Below are 21,775 nucleotides of genomic sequence, written 5' to 3' on the forward strand. Positions count from 1 at the left end.
ACTAAAATCCGATTTTCTGCCTTATTCTTTCCAAACTGATCTCTTAGACGAGATCAAGAACCACAAGCAGAAACCTGGAGAATCAGTGACCATGTTTATCAACACTATGTTAGGCATGTGTAGTCGACTAGACACTCCTTTAACGGATAATTCGAAAATAAAAATAATTTTAAAATGTTTACTATCTTTTTACCATGCCCAATTAGCACTGGTGGATATAGCCAGTATAGAAGAACTCACAGAAAAATGTAAACGATTAGAGGAAACTCTATCTTGGTCTCTTAATTCTCCTACAACCTCGCGGTTTAATTCTGGTCCTGGTTTTAATTCTCACTCCTCGAGAAATCGTTCTTGGCAATCTAGACCCCATACACCGAATGTGTCTGTGGCTACTTCTTCTTTTTCTTGTTGGAATTGTCAGGAAGCTGGTCACGCATTTCGGGATTGTTCCAGACCCCAAACCCGGATTTTCTGCCACGGTTGTGGTAAAGATAACACACTGAAACGAAATTGTTTTAAGTGTTCGGGAAACGAGCATGCAGAGGCTCGTTCCCTGAGCGTTCCAAACAGCAGCCCCATCAGGGAATATGATCGCAGCTGTAGACAAAGCTTCAGGTCCAATACCCGCCAGCAGTTCGAACACCTCTCAGGAAGGAAGAAACACTTCCAACCGGAGGCCAACACGCAAACCGAAATCAGGGAAAAAGTAATTGTTAGTAACACTTCAGTTGACTCGAGCGGTTTGCTTGATCGTAGGTTATTCCCTCCAGTCTTAGACTGGAATTTTAGTAATAAGCATAATCGAGACAAGGAAACAGTTCCAAATTCTATACCAGGTTGTAAGTTTGTAAATAATAATAATATGTCTATGTTAATACCAGATTATTTTGAAAATAAATCAGATATTTTGGATTTTGATATAAACTCTTTATTAGTTAGGAAACATAACGATAATAGACCTTATCTTGAAATTGAAATATTAGGACAATCTTGTTTAGCTCTATTAGATAGTGGCTCTAACATTTCTTTAATAGGTTCATATTCGCTGAAATTATTAGAAAATACTGAAATTAATGTTATGCCTATTTCTTCTCTACAAGTCTCTACTGCAGATGGTGCTATACAGTCAATTACAGGTAAATTTGACACAGAAATCGTAGTTGCCAATATTCGGAAACTGATTACATTTTATGTTATACCTTCAGTTAAAAATTCTATAATTCTTGGCATGGATTTCTTGAATGCATTTAATAGTACACTAAATTGCTCAGATTTTTCATTGTTTATATCTTCCTTTAATGTTGCAACTTTAAGTGCCATTCGTGAGTTCTCTAGTTTGTCTAGCTTAGAGCAAAAACAGTTAGAGAATATTATCTCTAAATTTTCATCTATCTCTTCCAAGGATAAATTAGGTCGTACACATTTAATATCTCATACTATCGAAGTGAACACTACAACTCCTTTCAGACAATATCAATATCCCGTACCTCAGGCATGGCAAGCAGATTTAAGTAAAGAAATTGATTCGATGCTCTCTTTAAACATTATCGAAAAGTCGACGTCGTCATTTTGTAGTCCCTTATGGATGACAAAGAAGAAGGATGGATCATTCAGAGTATGCTTCGATGGTCGCAAACTTAATAGTATCACTACCAATCGAGATGCTTATCCTATTCCTCGGATAGATATCATTCTGAGCAAACTTCAGAATGCCAAATATATCTCTTCTATCGATTTATCCAAAGCCTTCTTACAGATTCCGTTAAGCGAAGAGAGTAAGAAGTATACTGCTTTCGCTGTCAGTGGTAAAGGGTTATTTCAATTTGTCACAATGCCTTTCGGTCTAGTTTCAGCTCCGCAAACAATGTGTCGTTTAATGGACTTGGTTATTGGTCCACAACTTGAACCATTTGTATTTTATTATCTAGATGACATTATAGTTGTTACTCCTGATTTTCCTCACATATGGATATATTGGAGAAATTATGTTCACGCCTTAAAGAGGCTAATCTCACGGTTAATTTAGAGAAATGTAATTTTTGTCGTCCTAATTTGAAATTTCTAGGATATGTTGTCGATCATCAAGGTTTGAGAACAGACCCTGATAAAGTAACCGCTATTCCTAAAACTACTACACAATTACGTAGGATCTTGGGCATGTGTGGGTACTATCGTCGATTTGTGCCTTCTTATTCTACTTTATTATCACCGCTTACTGAAAATAGGAAAAAGGGCCAAACTATCACCTGGACTCCTGAAGCCGACGATGCTTTTCATCGTATTAAAGAAGCTCTTACTAGTGCTCCGGTCATGACTTCACCTGATTTCAGTGAACATTTCTACCTCATGACTGACTGTTCAAATACCGCCTCAGGTGGTGTACTCTTTCAGATGAAAGATGGTTCTGAACACCCCATAGCATATACTAGTAAGAAGCCCAATAAGGCTCAGAAAAATTATTCCACTACAGAGCGTGAACTCCTTGCTATTATTCATGGCTTGGAGGCGTTCCGGTACTATTTAGAAGGTCGTAAGTGTACTCTTATTACTGATCATAGTTCGTTACTCTGGATGCATTCTATGCGTAACCCATCCCAACGTTTGTCTCGATGGATTTGTAAGTTGTCAGCATTTGATTATAATATCGTCCATCGTAAGGCAAATGGTGTTGTAGTAGCTGATGCTTTATCTCGAACGTTTGATGTCAATCTTCTTGACTTTTCCACTTTAGTTCCGGATGCATGGTATCAGAAAATGGTGGAAAAGGTTACCCAAGAACCTGATCAGTATCCTGATTTTAAAGTGGAAAATAATATCCTTTATAAGCATGTCGTTAGTTCAGTGGAAGCTTTCTATAATATGTCTGATTGGAAGATTGTTGTCCCAACAGCAAACCGGGATGAAATTCTTCGTACATTTCATGATAATGTGACATCTGGTCATTTTGGTTCTTATAAAACATTTAGTAGGATAGCAGAACTATATTATTGGCATGGCATGCGCAACTATATCAAGAAATATATTTCTAGATGTAGAGTTTGTGCTACTTGCAAGCCAAGTACTATGCCACAAGCTGGATTAATGGGTACTTTTAGGAACATTGACTTCCCATGGAAGATGATATCCATGGATCTGATTGGACCATATCCTCGTAGCTACAATGGCTATACCTATTGTTTGGTGGTTGTGGACTACTTTACAAAATTTCCACTAGGTTTTCCTCTTCGGAATGCCACTGTCCCTGCCATTGTGAAATATTTGGAGGAACAAGTCTTTTTGTTGTTTGGTGTTCCCCAAATTGTGTCTTGTGACAATGGTCCTCAATTTGTGTCTAAGGCTTTTAAAGACCTTCTAACTAAATACAAAGTTCAGAAGATCTTTTATAATGCGGCATACCATCCACAAGCTAATCATAGTGAGCGAGTGAATCGCAGTATTGTAACAGCCCTTAGATCGTACACCTATCCAGATCACAGAGCTTGGGACCAGTATATTCACTCAATAGCTCAAGCCATAAGAACTTCGGTCCATGAAGTTACTCAATGTTCTCCAGCTTATTTGAATTTTGATAGAAATATTGCTTTGTCTGGTGATTATTTTGGTGTAATTTCGGACAATTCCACAAATCTCCCTCAGATCTCTGAGAAGCTTCATCGTTTAGATGATATTCAGACTTTGCCTCCAATATTTGCAGACATCAGAAAGAAGTTAAAATCTTCATACCTTAAGTCACAGAGTCAATATAATTTGAGGAAAAGAGATTTGCGATTCTTTGTTGGGGATCGGGTATTGAAACGGAATTTCGTTAAGTCTAGTAAAGGTGATGCTATTTCTGCCAAATTTTGTCAGAAATATGTCCCATGTGTTGTCAGTAAAGTAATCTCTCCTTTAATATATGAACTAAAAGATAGTTCGTCCAACAGAAAACTTGGTCGATTTCATATAAAGGACTTACTACCAGATAATACTGTCAACGACTTAGCATCTTCGTCGTCAGAAGAAGAAGATTAACTTAACAATATTGATCAAGTTAATTACTCTTTCTAAATTTCAGAAATACTCGATTGTGCAATGAATAGGTTAACGATTGTATTTTGATTTTAGTCACCAGATAGGGACTCTATGTTTTATCTATTATAGTAATCTTTCTAGTTTTCCATATTCTATGTATGTTAGATGCCCTTAGTTTATTATTGAGATTTAGCTTAATTTGGTTTATTATTGAACTGGTATGGAACTGTTAACACCTTGTATGTGATTATGCTTACAGTCTGAAAAATGAAAGAATACCCATGAACGAACATATAAAACACGCTGTATTTTCCTGTCACCGTGTCACAAAGAAAATTGTCCAGTACAAGTACATGTAACAATAATTATTACATGTACTTGCGCTGGCCAATTTTTTGTGTGACACGGTGACAGGAAAATACAGCGTGTTTTAAATGTTCGTTCATGGGTATTCTTTCATTTTTCCTACTGTATATATGTCATCACTTGTAGATTAGTGTATCTACATAATAGGTTTAGATTAGGATTATCTCGTTTTGTATTTGAATTTGTAGTTTCTACTGGAAAGTTATTTCAGTGCTTAGCATGATTCCTTGGTACATTAGCTTATTTTTGTCTAAAGAAGTTATCGCGATATTTGTTTGGGTAAATGCAATTTTAGTATACAGTATGAGTCCAAAGTCATACCCCATTTGTCAAATATACAATTAAGTTAATTGATATGAAATTTATGGTAAAGACTATGAAACCATTTCATTATTTATTGTAGTGAACATTTCTTAGGAACAGTGCCGGTTTAACCTAACTTCGGGCCCTGGGCGCTGAATATTTAGGGGCCCTCTTACTTGCTATTCGTTGTCAGATTTTTTTACAAGAAAACACATTCATGTATTTATACCCGTAAAATCCATACACAATTTTTAGCAAACAAGAAGAATAGCAAACGTAAAAATATTCCAAAAAATACATTTAAAAATGTATAAAAAAAAACAGAAAGTTGCACAAAACAACACATGACAAACAAAAAAAATATATTCTAAAAAATACATATGTCAAAAATTAGATCACTTTTTTGCTTGATTAGGCATTTTAGCAATCTGTCAGATGACACTATCACAATTCAGTTGCTCCAGGTCTTCATTTACTATAATACAATAGTGATATGCGTCTATGATTTTCTTGACCCAAATTTGGCGTTAAATATATTTTTATTCTTTTTAAAGCCGAAAAAGACCGCTCTTCTGATGCATTAGAAGCTGGTATCGTGAAATAAACTTGCAGTAAAGGTAAAATATTGGGAAATGTTACCTTTAGGTACAATATTTACATCCTGGATGATACCAAATTTTATAAATGTTTATTTAACTTCTGGCATAATGTTATAGAATGGGTAATTTCATTATGCAAGTTATCTTTGGTTTCATCATCATGTTTTTTTATGTTTCACATATACAGTATTAATTGACGTCTTGACTGCTTCTTTATCTAGCGTAGAAAATCATCTAACAGCTGATGTAACATCTTTGTAGTCTTCGCAAAAAAAATATTTTTGGTTTCTAGTTCAATTTCGCTTGACATATTTCTTACGTCTCCAACAAATCTCAAAATAGATGCCATTATTTCTACTCCAATTGACGCGTTTAAGTCCACAGTTTCTTCACGTTCACGTATTGCTTTTGCATTAACTCGTTCTAAAGTTTTTGTTAAAATCAGTGTCAATAGAGCTGTCTCAAAGATTTTATTCTGCATTGTCTTGGCTTCATTTTTAATTGCTAATTTTTCGTCTCTGTTATTGCGTAACTGGAAAATATAGGTTTGATGGATCCCTAGTTTTTAACTAAAGCATTTACAGCGTCAAAAGTTTCTACAAGCTTTGATTTCATTACTTCAAAAAATTAATTGCAAATTTGGTGAGAAAGATAGCTAACTGAACCATTTCATTTATTTTCATTCCGTTATAAATGCTCAGCTAAGAAGTAGTCAAATTTAGCCCAGTATACAAGACAACTGTAATTTCCTTTATGACGACTCGTAATCCTCATTGCATCAATGGAAAGCTAGTCCTTAAAAAGCAAGTCATTTAGTAGTGACAAGAACTCTTCTTAGGACGTTTATCCAATAGTTAGCTTCGTATTTTACTTGCTCTTCCAAGACAGCGTCTATAACTCCAATCAATCATGATATTGTTATTAATGTAACCATAGAGTTCAGATGAAATTTACTTTCTTCGTGAGATTTGAGCAAAATATTCAAATGTTTCCAGTGGGTCCATCCAAACTCAGTTAAACTATTTTTTCAATTGAAAATAATTTGCACGGGTAACAATAAACAGCTTTAACACTTGCGCCGTATATTAGCTAATCTCTCTTTTCTTTGCCTCCATTGGGGTTTTCTCTGTAAAATTTGCTTTTGTTTAATCTTCCATAATAAGCTTTTTCTCCATCTTCAAACATGTTTTTATAACGTTCTAAGAAATCACTTTTTGGTTTAAAAGTTTCGACCATTTCGAAAGACCATTTCGAAGTCGCAGGTATTTCGTCGTTTTTTTTTTCTATTTTGGAAAATACGTAGATTATTTAGCGGACTTTACTTTTTTATTAGTAAAAGGAATGGCTCTGTACGGGCCCCTCCGGTGCCCGGGCCCCTGGGCGCCCGCCCCAAGCGCCCAGTGCATAAACCGGCACTGCTTAGGAAAATGGTTTGCCTAGTTTGGCTATGCAAATACGTGGGTTCGAGACTTGTTGCTTATCGACTGTGCACCTGATAGGAAGCAGATTTCATTGCTCACAGTGCCTAGTTCCAAGCCATACCTCAATTAGTTCAGATGCTGAATCTTTATGATAGAATGTTTAATCATCATTTTAATCATGCACTAGGCATTCTTATTCGATTTTCAGTTTACATTCATTCTGAAGAGACTTAGTCTTAACTTGTATGTTTATCTATCCTTCGTAAGTTTTACTATTTTATTATTCTGATAAAGATGGTAACTTCTTTGATATATTGAAATATTGTAGCTTTTGTATTCACCAGGGGATTATTTTGTTCAAGCATCATCTTTCCGAGGAACTAATTTTTTTTTGGTTCATATGTACCTTTGAGTCAGGATCAATATCCTGTTCTCTGTGAGTAACTAGGGAACATTTTCTTAATCTGCAGTTTCTTTAGAAATTGATTTACTTGTTCTCTAGTATTTCCTTAATTGGATTTATTTATAAGAGTTATCAATATGTGACTTCTTGAATTACTTCATGTGTGATGACTTCGAAATATTGGTTGGCTTCTTCTGGCCATTCTTATCAATCTGTTGTAGCTATAGCTATAGTTAGAGGATCCCAGAATGAGCTAACCTCTGTTATGTCAACTATTCGATTAGGTACCTTTATGAAGATCTTCCATTGCATCTGATACAATTCGGATGATCAGTTGAATTAGGTTCATGGTACCCAATATGTAATCACTATTAGCACATTTAGTGCTAGGTTGTAGCGTTGCTCACTTAAATCTGCCTGGTTGTTCCACCTTGGATATGCTTCAATATAAATCTGTTGTCTACTGTCGGATCAATTTAGGATAAAAGGCTTGCTACAATAATTTCTTTTCTTGTCAATAACTCTTATATTTAGTTTGATATATACTATGGCCTATGTTTGGCTTATCAAGAATTGGCTACGAGATCTACTGATTGTTCACTTTGGATATGCTCTATTTAAATCTGTTGTCCATCGATAGAACAATTGTGTGGTACTCGTCCCATTCGACATTTTTTTTGAGATTAGGAATTATCTGAATTATGTAATTTAGCAAAGGGTTATAAGAAACCTTACGTATGTATGTTGGTACTATATGTGATATATTGAGTATTAAGATAATCCCATTTACAGAACTCATAATTTGCGGTTAGGTATAATCGATCGAGTCAGATGTAAATGTGTTTGAGTTAGTCGTTGTATAGGTTATATATAGGTTTGCCTTCATGAATATTGTTATGGTGTTCTTGTTGACCATAATTTGGGGTTTATTTTAAATCTACTGAATCAACTCGAACACAATTTGGACTTTAGGACATAGGTCACAGAGGACTGGTCCTAAGAGTTTTGGACGGTGTCCAACGATAGGTTAGTTTAGAGTAGTGTAGTATTCTTAGGTTATTTTAGTCATTCGGTTTATTCACGCCTGTGTTGGATCCCACAGCGTGTGATTTTCTCTATGGATACTTGTATTGGGTATTTATAGGTGCATATGGAAAAAAAATTGCTCATAAGATCAATTTTTTTTTCCAAGTAATGGGAGAATGTAACGATCAGTATCCTGATCGCTACTCTAAGATTCACTTCTAAAAAAAAAATGCTACCTATTAAGTATGCAACCAGGTATACGTTCACTCGCATAGAGTGTAATCTAAACTTGAGCCCCATTATAATTATTTTGGTTGGTAGTATGGTTAGTGCATTTAACATTTATTCGTTGGCTCATGTGTCAATGACAATTTCCGCCTGGATGACAGGAGGGGAAGAAGGTGAAAGAGGATGGTTACTTGATCTTCGGTAGCCGTCTGCAAATGATGTGATTTTACAGCGACCGGTGTCTAGCCATTTTATTTTATTTAGAAAATAATTATTTAGTTGAAAAGGAATGCATTTAAGTTGGAAAGAAGTTTATTTTATGGTATAAATTATGGCGAGAGTGCTGTTTTAGTTCCAATATCGGAGGATTCTGGACATTGGGTAAGCGCCATTTTTTGTTCTTGCCAAGGGAAAAAATGACCATTTTCTCATTTTCAATACCATACTTACATTAGGAAAATTGTTATTCTGTAACCATCAGGTCTTAAATAGTCCCTATAACTACCAAATTTATGTCCTCTACTGAGAAAGATTCTTTAAAATTATATTTCCAGTTCAAAGTAATTTCTGACTTAATGACATTTTCCTTTACTTTTAGTTTTACGTCTGTAAAGAAATCCGTCTTGTATCATCCAACTTTACAATCATATTTTGCAACAAGTAATCCTTAACCATCAGTGGCGTAGCTTGCCCCACATGGGCTCCCTATCAAAGTTTGTCGCGGGGCCCTTTTCCACGACTGATATGGGCTAGTGCTAAAAAAATGTTTAACAAAAGCAGCAAAAACGCTTGTATAGATTAGAATAGAAATATACTTTATTATCACCGAAAATTTTACAATTTTATGGACAAAGATTACAAAGAGAAAGAAACAACAAATACAGTTTAGTGAAATTACTTAAGTCATCAATATTACAAAATAAAAGATAATAAACTAAAACAAAAATAATCTATTTCAAAATTTAAATAAATTGCAAATTGCACAATACAATCTTAGGAACTAATAAGTTCTCCGTATCACATCCAAATATAGATAAAAATACTTTAGTTACTTGTACATAAGGGTAAAAAATGTACTTTCTTAGTTATAAGAAACTCTTTTTCCGAATACTATGGACTTCAGATCGATAGTCTTTTGTCATTTTACGGAACTTGGGGAAAGATGTTGCAGTATAACTTAGTGGACGGGATCGGTAAATAAACATCGAGAGTTGAATTTCTGGTGGAGTAGTCATTGTTAGGTCTTGCTAGAAAGATATTTATGTACTTAGGTATTTACAAATTAAGCAAACAGTTTCTAAAATATACAAAGATGGAAGGGTTAAAATTTCGCGATCTTTAAAATAACTTCTGCAATGAGTTGTTCTTCTGAGGCCAAACAGATATCTTATTGCTCTTTTTTATAATTTGAAAATAACATCAAATTGGGCAGCTGTACTAGACCTCCAAAAAGGAAGACCATATCGAAGATGAGACTCGAACAAAGTAAAATATATGTTATTTTAGAAGATGCTAAATTGATTTCCTTCGAAACAGATCTTATTGCATAGAAATCTGAGGACAGTTTCTTATTTAATAAACCGATAAGAAGAGACCCTTTAAGTTTGCTGTCTAAAAAAATACCAAGAAATTTTACTGAATCAACGGTACTAATCTGGCCGTTATTAAGAAGCAAGGGCTGAATAATGCTACTGTCTTATCCACATTAAAAGAGAGTAAATTAGAACCAAACCAGGTTTTTATTGTAAGAAGATCAGAAACTATAGTTGCATAAAGAGTAGCAATATTTGAGTTGCTCCAAGTGATACTCGTATCGTCAGCAAAAATAACAATGTTTCCATCGATTTTTAAATTAGTGATGTCATTTATAAAGACAAGAAAAAGTAGAGGACCCAATACTGAACCCTGTGGTACCTCACATATATTGTATGTGAGACTAAAGTCAGTATTATTTGCTCTAACCAGTTAATTGTTACCTCGAATCCCGTAGAAATGTATATAATACAATATATAGATAAAGAATAGATTACAGCAGAATATACCCAAACAATACGCACTGTTTCAAAAATATTCAAAGGTATAGCGATTACAAAAATTGCAACCTGGCATTATAGATTATACAGTGTCTCACACTCAGCCAACGGTGAACACAATGGACAATGAAATGTAGCTTGAAACAAAAAAAGCTCTGTTGTTATGGAACAACCACGAGCGGCTTCAAATAGATGTACACAGGTATATACAATTTATAATAAGATAGATAAAGAATCCATTACATGAAAATGTCGATATCCAAACAAGAGTTTCACACACTGTTTCAAAGCGTTTTAAGAGTGAAATTGTAGAATATTTTGTTCAATATTTTTAAATGGAACTTTTGTTTCGACATGACGCGCCGGGCCCCTGAATGTCGGGGGCCCCGTATAATTGATACGGCTGATACGGCGGTAGCTACGCCTCTGTTAACCATAGTTTAGTTTTTCAAATGTCTTCAGATGGAAAAAAATCAAGGTCAATCATACTTCACCTACACACATCAGTGATTCAACTTTTTGTTTCAAGTTTTTCTACAAACTTTTTATAAATACCTTCCTACATACCGTGTTTCATGTTACTCAAAAGAAGTAATATGACTGAAAGATTTTTGTTTTCTTTTAGTCGATGAAGAATAGAAGATTTAGTCAACAAAAAGAAATAAGAATAATTTTGGGAAATTTTGGGACATATTTTGAAGTTTTTTGATTTTATTGGAATCGTGGTCTTTTTATGGATTTTTTTTTGAATTCGCCGGTACTGAGAGGTATCTCCAGTTGGTAACAAGGATACACCTCCCTCCTAGGTTGAGGAACACCGCAAGCTACCTTTCTTGGGCCTCTGATCATTCCCTGGAAAGAGTTGGAGAACCCATGGTTACTTGGTAGACCGGACAGGTTTTTATAAGTCAATTTGATTGTAATTTGTTTTAATAATATTTGCACTTTTACCTATTTTTTTTGTATCAATAACTTAACAATCCTTATAATAGTATACCTTCATTTCCTTAAACATAATTAAACTATACAATAATTTTTAAAAAATTTTATATTTCAAGGTTAGCTCATTTATTTTAAAATAGTAGGGGGGATTATAAACTATCTGTAAAGATAGTGTGCACATTATCTAAGTTTGAATACTTATCGAAACATTTATTTCATTGTCAGGTATCATACTTACGTTTATCACCTCCGAGCAGATACGATATTGTCAGCCAATATTGGCTTCTTCATTAACAACAAATTTGTACATACATTTTTACATTAATTAACTTTCATATATAAACCATTCATTACATATTTTTCCCATACTGTAAAAACCTGTGTTATCAACAGGAGTGTTATAGCTTAGTACGTCCGGTTTAGCTAGTGTATAAAAATTGTATATAGGGGTAATAGGTTTGTTTCATTAAATTGGTTAGTTGTACCTAAATATATGTTTTATTTCCTATAAATTCACATAACTAGATAAAAGTAATAGTACTATAGCAGTAATAAGTAGATGCAGGCAGCAGTATAAGTCACTCGGTGAAGTAAAATTCACCAGGCGCCCTCTTCCGTACTTCTAAGTATCTTCTTGGTCAATAGTTCTCTTCTTTTCATTCCTTTTTATTTTTTTTATTTATTTGCTTGAACACTACAATACTTTATTAGTTATCGTCTTATTTCGGGTGTGCAAATTCGGCCTGATCCTCTCCTGAGTCACATAAAAGGTCTCTTACTTATCCAGCTAGCCAGCTCAATAACAAGCAATTAAGCTACTCCTTCAAAGCTTATACCTATTCTTCCACATCACCTACAGATTTGTTATAATTAACACCAATTCGTTACAAGAGTAGCTCGTTTTTTATACTTATTGTTCAGTTTTCCTTATTTTTCATTTGTGTTAGTATATGTATCTTTATGTTATCTTTTGGAAGACCTTGATCACCTATGCATTGTTGGTATTCTATTAATATCTTATGTTTCACTTTGAAATTGAGAACTTTCTATCTTTCTTCCTTTTATTATTTTTTTGTTGACTATTGATCAACAACTACTTTCTCACATTAATGTTCACAGGAATAATTTCAAATAAAAATAAGAAAAACGGGTAAAACCATTATGCGAAAAATAGAAAAACTTGTCATATGTATTATAAAAAAAATCACGTAATATCATAGTTGTAGAAAATAAATACAAATAGTAATAACTTAATAAGCATACCAATATTTAGATAGCTCATAAAAATGTTTAAATACAATTTGGTTTAAAATAAAACATAAATAAGTAGATACACCTAATAGCAAGTACAAGTATGCAATAATCACTCGATCTAGAACTATTCCCGTTCCCATTGTACCAACATACGAATTCGATGGTATCTGAGTATAGCTGGAAGATCCGCAACTCTTTCAAAGTCAAGAGCTAACCCAACTGTCAAACCAGACTTAACGACCAAAGTACCGAGATAGCGATCGAAATATTTATAAGTGATAATTATTATAATAACAAAGCTTCCTTTACTTTTAATATTGATTGCTTACAAGTGTATTGGTTGTTCTGAACTCACTCAGGGGCGTATCTACTTACTAGGAAAAAGTTTTATGTTTTCAAACATTACTTAGACTAACACAAAAAAATAATAAAACTAAATCACGAATTGGTGATACTGTTACCGCAGTGAATAAGTGATAATGTTACCGCAGTCAATTTTGCATAGTTTTCAGGAGACGACTTACAAGTTTTGACAACATGCCATAAATCGATTTTATATGGTGGAATGCTAAAACTTTACATAAAATTAAGATAGAATAGAAACGTATTATTGGTCTAATTCTGTAACGACTAAGTGATTAGGATAATGAGATATGAAACGTATCCATTTATTCACCGTCGACTTACCCAGTTATACACCTCAATATGTTAATGAAAATAAGGCAATCTATATACATAATTTATTTTTAACTTAAAAAAGAATATTTCTTTATTTAAAGTTTAACAAAAAAGGTTTACAGTTTAAAAAACATTTATTCTGAATTAGATTCTACAGGGTGTAACAAAAATACAGGTCATAAATTAAGTCACATATTCTGGACCACAAATAGTTCAAATGAACCTAACTTACCTTAGTACAAATATGCACATAAAAAAAGTTACAGCCCTTTGAAGTTACAAAATGAAAATCGATTTATTCGAATATATCGAAAACTATTAGAGATATTTTATTGAAAATGGACATGTGTTATTCTTCTAGCAGGAACATCTTAAAGAAAAATTATAATGAAATTTGTGCACCCCATAAAAAATTTATGGGTGTTTTGTTCCCTTAAACCCCCCAAACTTTTGTGTACGTTCCAATTAAATTATTTTTGTGGTACCATTAGTTGCATTAAATGTTTTTAAAACTTTTTCGCCTCCTAGTATTTTTTCGATAAGGCAGTTTTTATCGAGTTGCAGCTTCTTTTTTAATATGTTTACATAAAAATTGTATGGGGGTTTTGTTCCTTTAAACCTCCCAAATGTTTGTGTACGTTCCAATTAAACTATTACTGGGATACCATTAGTTAAACACAGTATTTTTAAAACTTTTTTGCCTCTTTGTATTTTTTTTTATAAGGCATCTTTGATCGAGATGTGGTTTCATTTTTAATATGGTTCAAAATATACATAAAAATGTTAATCGTAAATAAATGTTCATATTATTAAAGTCTCCGTAATCGTACTTAACCATACTCAAATATGTGGTGGATTTGACAAATATTCAAAATATCTCGATATAAACTGATTTTTCGAAAAGGTACTGAGAGGCAAAAAAGTTTTTAAAACATTGTATTGAACTAATGGTACTACAATAATAATTAAATTTGAACGTACACAAAAGTTTGGGGGGGTTTAAAGGAACAAAACCCCCATAAAATTTTTATGGGGTGTCCAAATTTCGTTATAATACCACATGTCCATTTTCAATAAAAAATCTCTAATAGTTTTCGATATATTGGAAAAAATCGATTTTCTTTTTGTAACTTCAAAGGGCTGTAAGTTTTTTTATGTGCACATTTGTACTAAGGTAAGTTAGGTTCAATCGAACTATTTTTGATCCCAGAATATGTGATTAAATTTATGACCTGTATTTTTGTTGTAAGGAACAAAACCCCCATAAAATTTTTATGGGGTGTCCAAATTTCGTTATAATACCACATGTCCATTTTCAATAAAAAATCTCTAATAGTTTTCGATATATTGGAAAAAATCGATTTTCTTTTTGTAACTTCAAAGGGCTGTAAGTTTTTTTATGTGCACATTTGTACTAAGGTAAGTTAGGTTCAATCGAACTATTTTTGATCCCAGAATATGTGATTAAATTTATGACCTGTATTTTTGTTTCACCCTGTATATCTTGGTCAGGATCCAATTCCTCCAGGTCAGGATCATTGGCGACATCCTTTTTCGCTTTCTGATTTTGATAAAATGCATGAAATGAAGGATATATTAAAGGCCATAAACACAATAAGTCTTCTTTCTTTTCTGTGGCTATCGGCACTAAATAATAATAATATCGTATGGCATTTTTGCCGGGGAGATCCTTTCGGATAGTTCCAGCGCCAATTACATCTCTAACCCTGTTTCAAGTAACTAGTGTCGATGTACACTAGCCCAGGGGGACCGACGGCTCAACGTACTCTCCGAGGCACGGTGAGACGGCTCGTGTCATTATTGGAAATGAAAATGGTTTGTCTTTGGCAGGGATCGAACCCACGTCTACTGGCGTATGAGGCCAGCGTTTATGCCGTTACCCACGGCCGCTCAATTATGACCATCGGCACTGATTCTTTGCTAATGTTAGGTAAAAAAAATAATATAGTTGGACGTCGTCTTTGAGCAAAACTTATTGTTTTAAAACGATCTTCTTGTTTTAATGACCATTTACATGAAATTTGGTCGCCGCATTTAACATATTGAAGCCATTGGACTGGTTTCCACAGAAACCTTTTGCCATCATTATCAATTTTTTTAATAATCTTAATAATCTAAGGGCCATGTTTCGTCACAAGTGAATTGAATTCGAAAAAATTATCTTTCAACATCATCACAATTTTAAAGGGATTTTTCTGTTTAGCAATTCTGATTACCTCTACAAAGTTTTTAAGATGATTGATGATTTATTTACATTGGTTTTTTTCTTGGCTCTTTCAATAACGGAGTGGTCAATATCACACTCCATATGCATATGACCATGACCACTAACCAAAAATTTGTGGTTGATCTTATTTATATTATTATAAATTATTTTTATTCTGACCACCATAAGTATCGGAATAAAATTTTACTTCCGTTTTTTCATAGAGCAAGTGTTTAAAAAATTATTAAGGCACGAGGCGATTTCATTGGCTCCTGTGTCAGATATAGTCTCATCCCACAAATAGCAAGCTACTTTGTCTGTTACCATGTCATGCACCGTGAGGTTAAAGCTCCACGGCTGCCTCTTACGGAAAGAAACTGAGGTTTTAATGTAATAGGAAGGCACTGTTGCAAGTCAAATGCATAAACTCCTTTCGATTGATTTTCTTTAGAAATTGCCTTGTCTTGATTTTCTGTTCATAAGCAAATTGGGCCATGCTATGATGTTCATCTCTTTCGGCTATTAATTGTGTTTTAGTTTCTCCTGAGCACAATTTAATTTGTACATTAAAATTGTAACATTTGTGACATATGTGCTATTTTTAAAATCTAAACTTAAATCACGAAAGATTTTCATGTAAATAGTTAGGCAAACAGAAGATGCTCGTCCTTCCTTATACAAATTAAACATATGTGAAATAGTCAAATTGGACGGTAAATTTTTTTTATTAGTTCGATTTCGACAATAGCGGCTCTCGTAAGTGGGAATGACAAAATATATCTGCTTTATGTTGTAAATTAGTCATAAAATGTAATTAACTATATTATAGTTAACCAGTTATGTACAGTGGCCACAGTGGACCAAAAGACGTCAACTTGAGTTAACCTGTTAAGCACAGTAAACGATTATTGGTCATAACTGGACAGGTCAATTTAACCATTTATTTCCTGAGATATTATTTTATTAAATTTTTAGGTAAGTCGACTTAATCTAAATAGTACATAAATTTCAAAGATGGAGAAAGATACACATAGGTATAACCTTGGCTAGAGTCCGCTCACAGATTAACTACTTATTCACAGCATCCGAGAAGTCATTCTGTACTCATTAGTGCATTTAACCCATTTTGGCAAAAAATCGACTTAACTACTTATTCACTGGACTAACAGACAAAGCTTCCTTTACTTTTAATATTAATTGCTTACAATGTGTATTGGTTGTTCTGAACTCACTCAGGGGCGTATCTACTTACTAGGAAAAAGTTTTATGCTTTCAAACATTAGTTAGACTAACACAGAAAAATAATGAAACTAAATCACGAATTGGTGATATAGTACCAATTTACTTAAGAGCTTTTTTTATCGATATGAATCTAGTCTAACATATTTTGTTGATATTCTGTCATCCTCTTCATATTATATTCCAGTTACGATATTTGTCATTTTCTATCTCGCCTTTCCTTCTTTATTTTTGTCTCCCCTTCATTTTATCATATCATGGTGTCCAAATTGTACTAGATATATTAGTTTCCATTCACCCATATCTTCCATTTTTTCTATTTCCTACCATTATTTTCAATTCCTCGAGTGATTTTTGTTCGACTTTTCCCGCCTCTACTACTTGCTGTATCCATTTTTCTTGGTCTGCATCTTTTTCTCTTTATGATGTTCTTTGCTTACTAGACTTTTCTTTTAATTCTGTTGGGTTGAATCCTCATCAAATGCCCTTACTAGTTAATTTTTAATCTCTTTGCTATTTTATTCAGTATTGGTTCTTGGTTGGCCATTCTCCTAATAGGCACGTTGCTTAATCTACCCCATTTTGTCTCTCCAACTATCCTTCTTAGGTATTTCATCTCGATTACATTTATCTTGCTCTTATGTTTTTCCAGAATGGTTCAGTTTTCACTTGCATAGAGAATACTCGGTATCACCAATTGTATTAAATATTTTTACGCTAGTCTCTGTTGTAAGTTCTCTATTTCCCAATATTGAGACAAACGCAGAGTATAGGTTGTTTGATTTCTTTGCTCTATTTGTTATTTCCCAGTCTATTTTTCCGTCATTAGTAATTATACTTCCCGGGCATTCATAAGTTGTAACTATTTCCAGCTCTGAGTTTTTACATTTTATATTTATTTCGCCAACTTCCTTATCTTCTCTGCCGTTGATTATCGTTATCCTACCTTTTTCGTCGTTTATTTTCAGTTTTAGTTTGTAACGTTACAAACGTCACATCTTTGATATTTTATTTTTAAATAATTATTTTCCTTTATTTTCTTTAATATTTCATTAATAATTTTCTTCTATTTGTTTTACCTGTTTTCTTCGTTAAAAACTCGTTGGCGCCCTCTTTTATTATCCTCTTTTATTATTTTATATTTACTATATCTCTTTTATTTAAATCATCAAGTCATCATACTGAACTTACCCCGTATATCATTACTCTCTAACAGAGTGCGTCCAGGGAGAGTGTAGCCAAGCCCGGAAACCAGAGCAAAATATGGCCGCCCTCAGTGATCACTGGTTGCCCTAGTCGCACACAAAAATATAAATTTTACATAACTGTCAGTTGTAAAAAGAAGATTGAGGTTATATAGAAACATTGCAAAAAATGAAAAAATGCAAAATTATATTTTGATTAAATTAATGTTATGTTCTTTTATTAGAACTGCTTGTTTTGAGAAAGTCTGAAGTGCCTATAGATAGTGCAATATTGATTCGGAGAAAAAAGACGTTAATTCATAACAGAAACTAAATGAATCTGAACCAAATCATTGTAAACAAAATTCTGGTCTCATTATGGATGAGCTGCAGTGGAGCTTGCAATAATTGGTTTCACACTGATTGTGTAAAAATATCATTTGCTTCTTAAAAAGCTAAAACGGTATTGTGATAATTCTATAGAAAAGGTGAGAGTATGAGTTTAAGTCATTTAGGTTCGGATGTGTGGAAGATACTGGGAATAAGATAAGGAGCTGGTCAAAATAGTAAAGCAGAATACATAGCGTGGAAGAAGTTAGTATGGTTATTGTTAATGAAAAGTATAAGCAGTTATCAGTTATTCTGCAGGTGGATTCTCCCAGGCATAAACTGTTGCTGGAAAAGGGGGAAGATCAGATGAGGATGCTGGAGCTAAACTGGTCTGTTACTTACAAGATTAGTTTTTGTGATAATTTGCAAAATGTGTTTAGGTGCCTCTTTTAATACTAGTGTTTAAACATGGATTAAAAAATAGTGTGTGTACTTTTATGTATGTAAGTTATACTTACAGTAGACGCCCTCTTAACCGACCGACCCTACACCTTTTTGGATGATACTATTTTTAGATTAGAGGTCATACAAGTTTCATAATTTGTCTTGTGAGTGATATTGTTAATTACATATGTATATACACATTGTACGCGCCACTCACCCCCAATTTTAATTTGAGTCAGAGCGCATCGTGGATGCGTGCGATCACCCCGACTGAGGGGAAAGGCCAGTACTCATTCGTCTTCAGGGTAGTACACTACATACAATTTTGTCACTATAGCAATAAATACATTAGCATTTATAGTGTTTTTCAATAGTTATTCAGTAAATACAGAACACTTCAAGCGTCAACTACAATTTTGATCCTTCGTAATAAACCAGATCTACAGTTCAATTAATAATAATAAGATTAGTTCTTTTAAAAGCATTGTGTTTCGTGGAAGTGACGCCAAGCCAAGAAAAAGCGCGCGCTCTAGACGCAGCCATCAAACGATTCATCATTCATCTGCATAGTAGGATTCTTCGATTCTTCAACTGGCCGATTGCAACTACCACATCGAGGCGAGAACAGACAAAGATTCTCTGGTCAGGTACCTATTATACAAATATTCAGAGCTAATAATATAATCCTTATTTACCGTTTTCCTATACCATTTTTCAATTATTCAATGAAAGCAATTTAAAGACATTTTAACATGTTTTAATTTTAATTCAATTACATATTTCATTTTATTTATCTTACGCTATACTTATCTATTAAATAATAATATTACATATATTATTAAATATAATATTTATTATATTATAAAAATAATTACACAATATCATTATATCGCATATTTATATAGTACAATCATATTTAGTATTCGGTTTTATTTTAGTTAAATTCTATTTGCACTTTTAAATAAATCTTGTTGTTTTTGTTTTGTTAATAAATAAAATGGAACATTTAAAAACATTACGTGTCAAGCGAGGTAGCTTAGAAGCGCGACTAGCAAATTTTCAGATATACGTAGAAAAATGCATGACACAAATCGATTCAATAGACGATAGAGTCTTAAAAAACAGACTTTCGGATATTGAAAGTCTACTCGCGGAATTTTCGGAGCTTCAGGTAGGCATTGAATGCTCGGTGAAAGAAGAAGACTTACAAGGCGAGTATGACAAGCGCAAGGCATTTGAAAACGACTTTTATTCAATTATTTCAAAAGCGCAAGGTCTTGTCAAGGAAAATAGTACAGATAATGTAGGTTCAGCTTCGGTTTCCAATCCAGAAAATAGCAGATTCCCTAGCTCATCAGAAGTACGATTACCGGCCCTAAATCTGCCAATATGTTCAGGAGAGGCAGGTGAATGGCTCCAGTTTCGCGATAGCTTTGATAGCTTGATAAATAGCAACCTTTCCATTAGTAATGTACAGAAATTTCACTATCTAAAGAGAGCTTTGAAGGGTGAAGCATTTGAAGTTATCGCCAATATCCAGGTCACACATGACAATTTTCCGATAGCTTGGGATTTATTGTGTGACCAATATACTGACAAGGGGGCATTGTTGCATGTACACACCAAGGCCTTATTCGATATTCATCCTGTAAAAAAGGAATCTTCAAAGAGTTTAAGCCACTTGGTAGATCATGTGAGGATGCACTTAAGGTCTTTAAAGTCATTAGGACAGCCTAAAAAATCATGGGATACTTTAATTATATATTTGGTATTCACTAAACTTGATCCAGTGACAATTAGAGAATGGGAATCAAAGGATTTCATGAATGATACTCCTAAGTTGGAAGCTTTTCTCACATTTTTGAAACAAAAGTCAAAAATGCTCAAAAGAATGGAGGAAAAACCTACAGAGGCAAATTCAAGCCAAAACGTAAAGCGACAAACTTCTAAACCACCAGCAGAGTCTAGTAATAGATCTAATTCTCATGTTCAGAGAAGTTATCACATCTCAAATCGTACTTGTGCATCATGCGATGCTCCAAATCACAAAATTTATACATGTACAAAGTTTCTAAGGTTGTCTGTGCCTGAACGAACCGATTTAGTCAAAAAATCCAATTTGTGCGTTAACTGTCTAAATCGGGGGCATCAAGTAAACAATTGTAACTTTGGTCATTGCAAAAATTGTACTGTTAAGCATCATTCTCTGTTGCACGTTTCCGAGCCTTCTACATCTAACACCAATACGCAACAGTCTCTATTTACATTTAATTTAAGTTCAAAACAGGTACTTCTATCCACTGTCTTGTTAGAGGTAGTTGATTCAAAGGAAAATCGTCATGATTGCAGAGCACTTTTAGATCCAGGGAGCCAGTCTAATTTCATTAGTTCACATTTATGCCATAAACTTGCACTACCAAGAAAGCCTACAAATATTACGATTTCAGGGGCATTCAAGGTGGAATCCAAAATTCAGGCTGTTTGTCAAATTCAAATTGTGTCTAAAAACACTCCATTTACTGCTACTTTAGTCTGTTTGGTAGCTCCAGAAATATGCGATGTTGTACCCGAAGCTCCTATTGATCCAGTATCTCTTTCGATACCTACATGTCATAAATTAGCAGATCCTGATTTTCACATTCCCAAACAAATTGATCTTCTCATAGGTGCTGAGTTGTTTTGGGAAACATTATGCATGGGACAGATTCGTCTTAAACCTTCAGGTCCGTTTCTTCATAAAACTAAGTTCGGTTGGATAGTTAGTGGTCCACTTTCAAAGCCCCTTCTTTCAGACCGATCCAGTTTTTCTCCAAGTTATTCACAAAACTTAAACATACAAGGTCAGCTTGCTCGCTTTTTGGAAATAGAGGAGTGTTCTGACTTAATTCAGTCTCCAGAAGAGAAATCTTGTGAAGATATGTTTACTTCTACACACTACAGAGACAACGAAGGTCGATTCGTGGTCTCAATACCCTTGAAAGAACCTATTTCTAGACTAGGTGACTCAAGATCTATTGCACTTAAAAGGTTTCATGGTCTAGAACATAAACTTCAGCGGAATGCACAGCTTCGAGAGTTATACACTTC

This window comes from Diabrotica virgifera, chromosome 1 (assembly GCF_917563875.1).
Source record: "Diabrotica virgifera virgifera chromosome 1, PGI_DIABVI_V3a".
NCBI classification, from domain to species: domain Eukaryota; kingdom Metazoa; phylum Arthropoda; class Insecta; order Coleoptera; family Chrysomelidae; genus Diabrotica; species Diabrotica virgifera.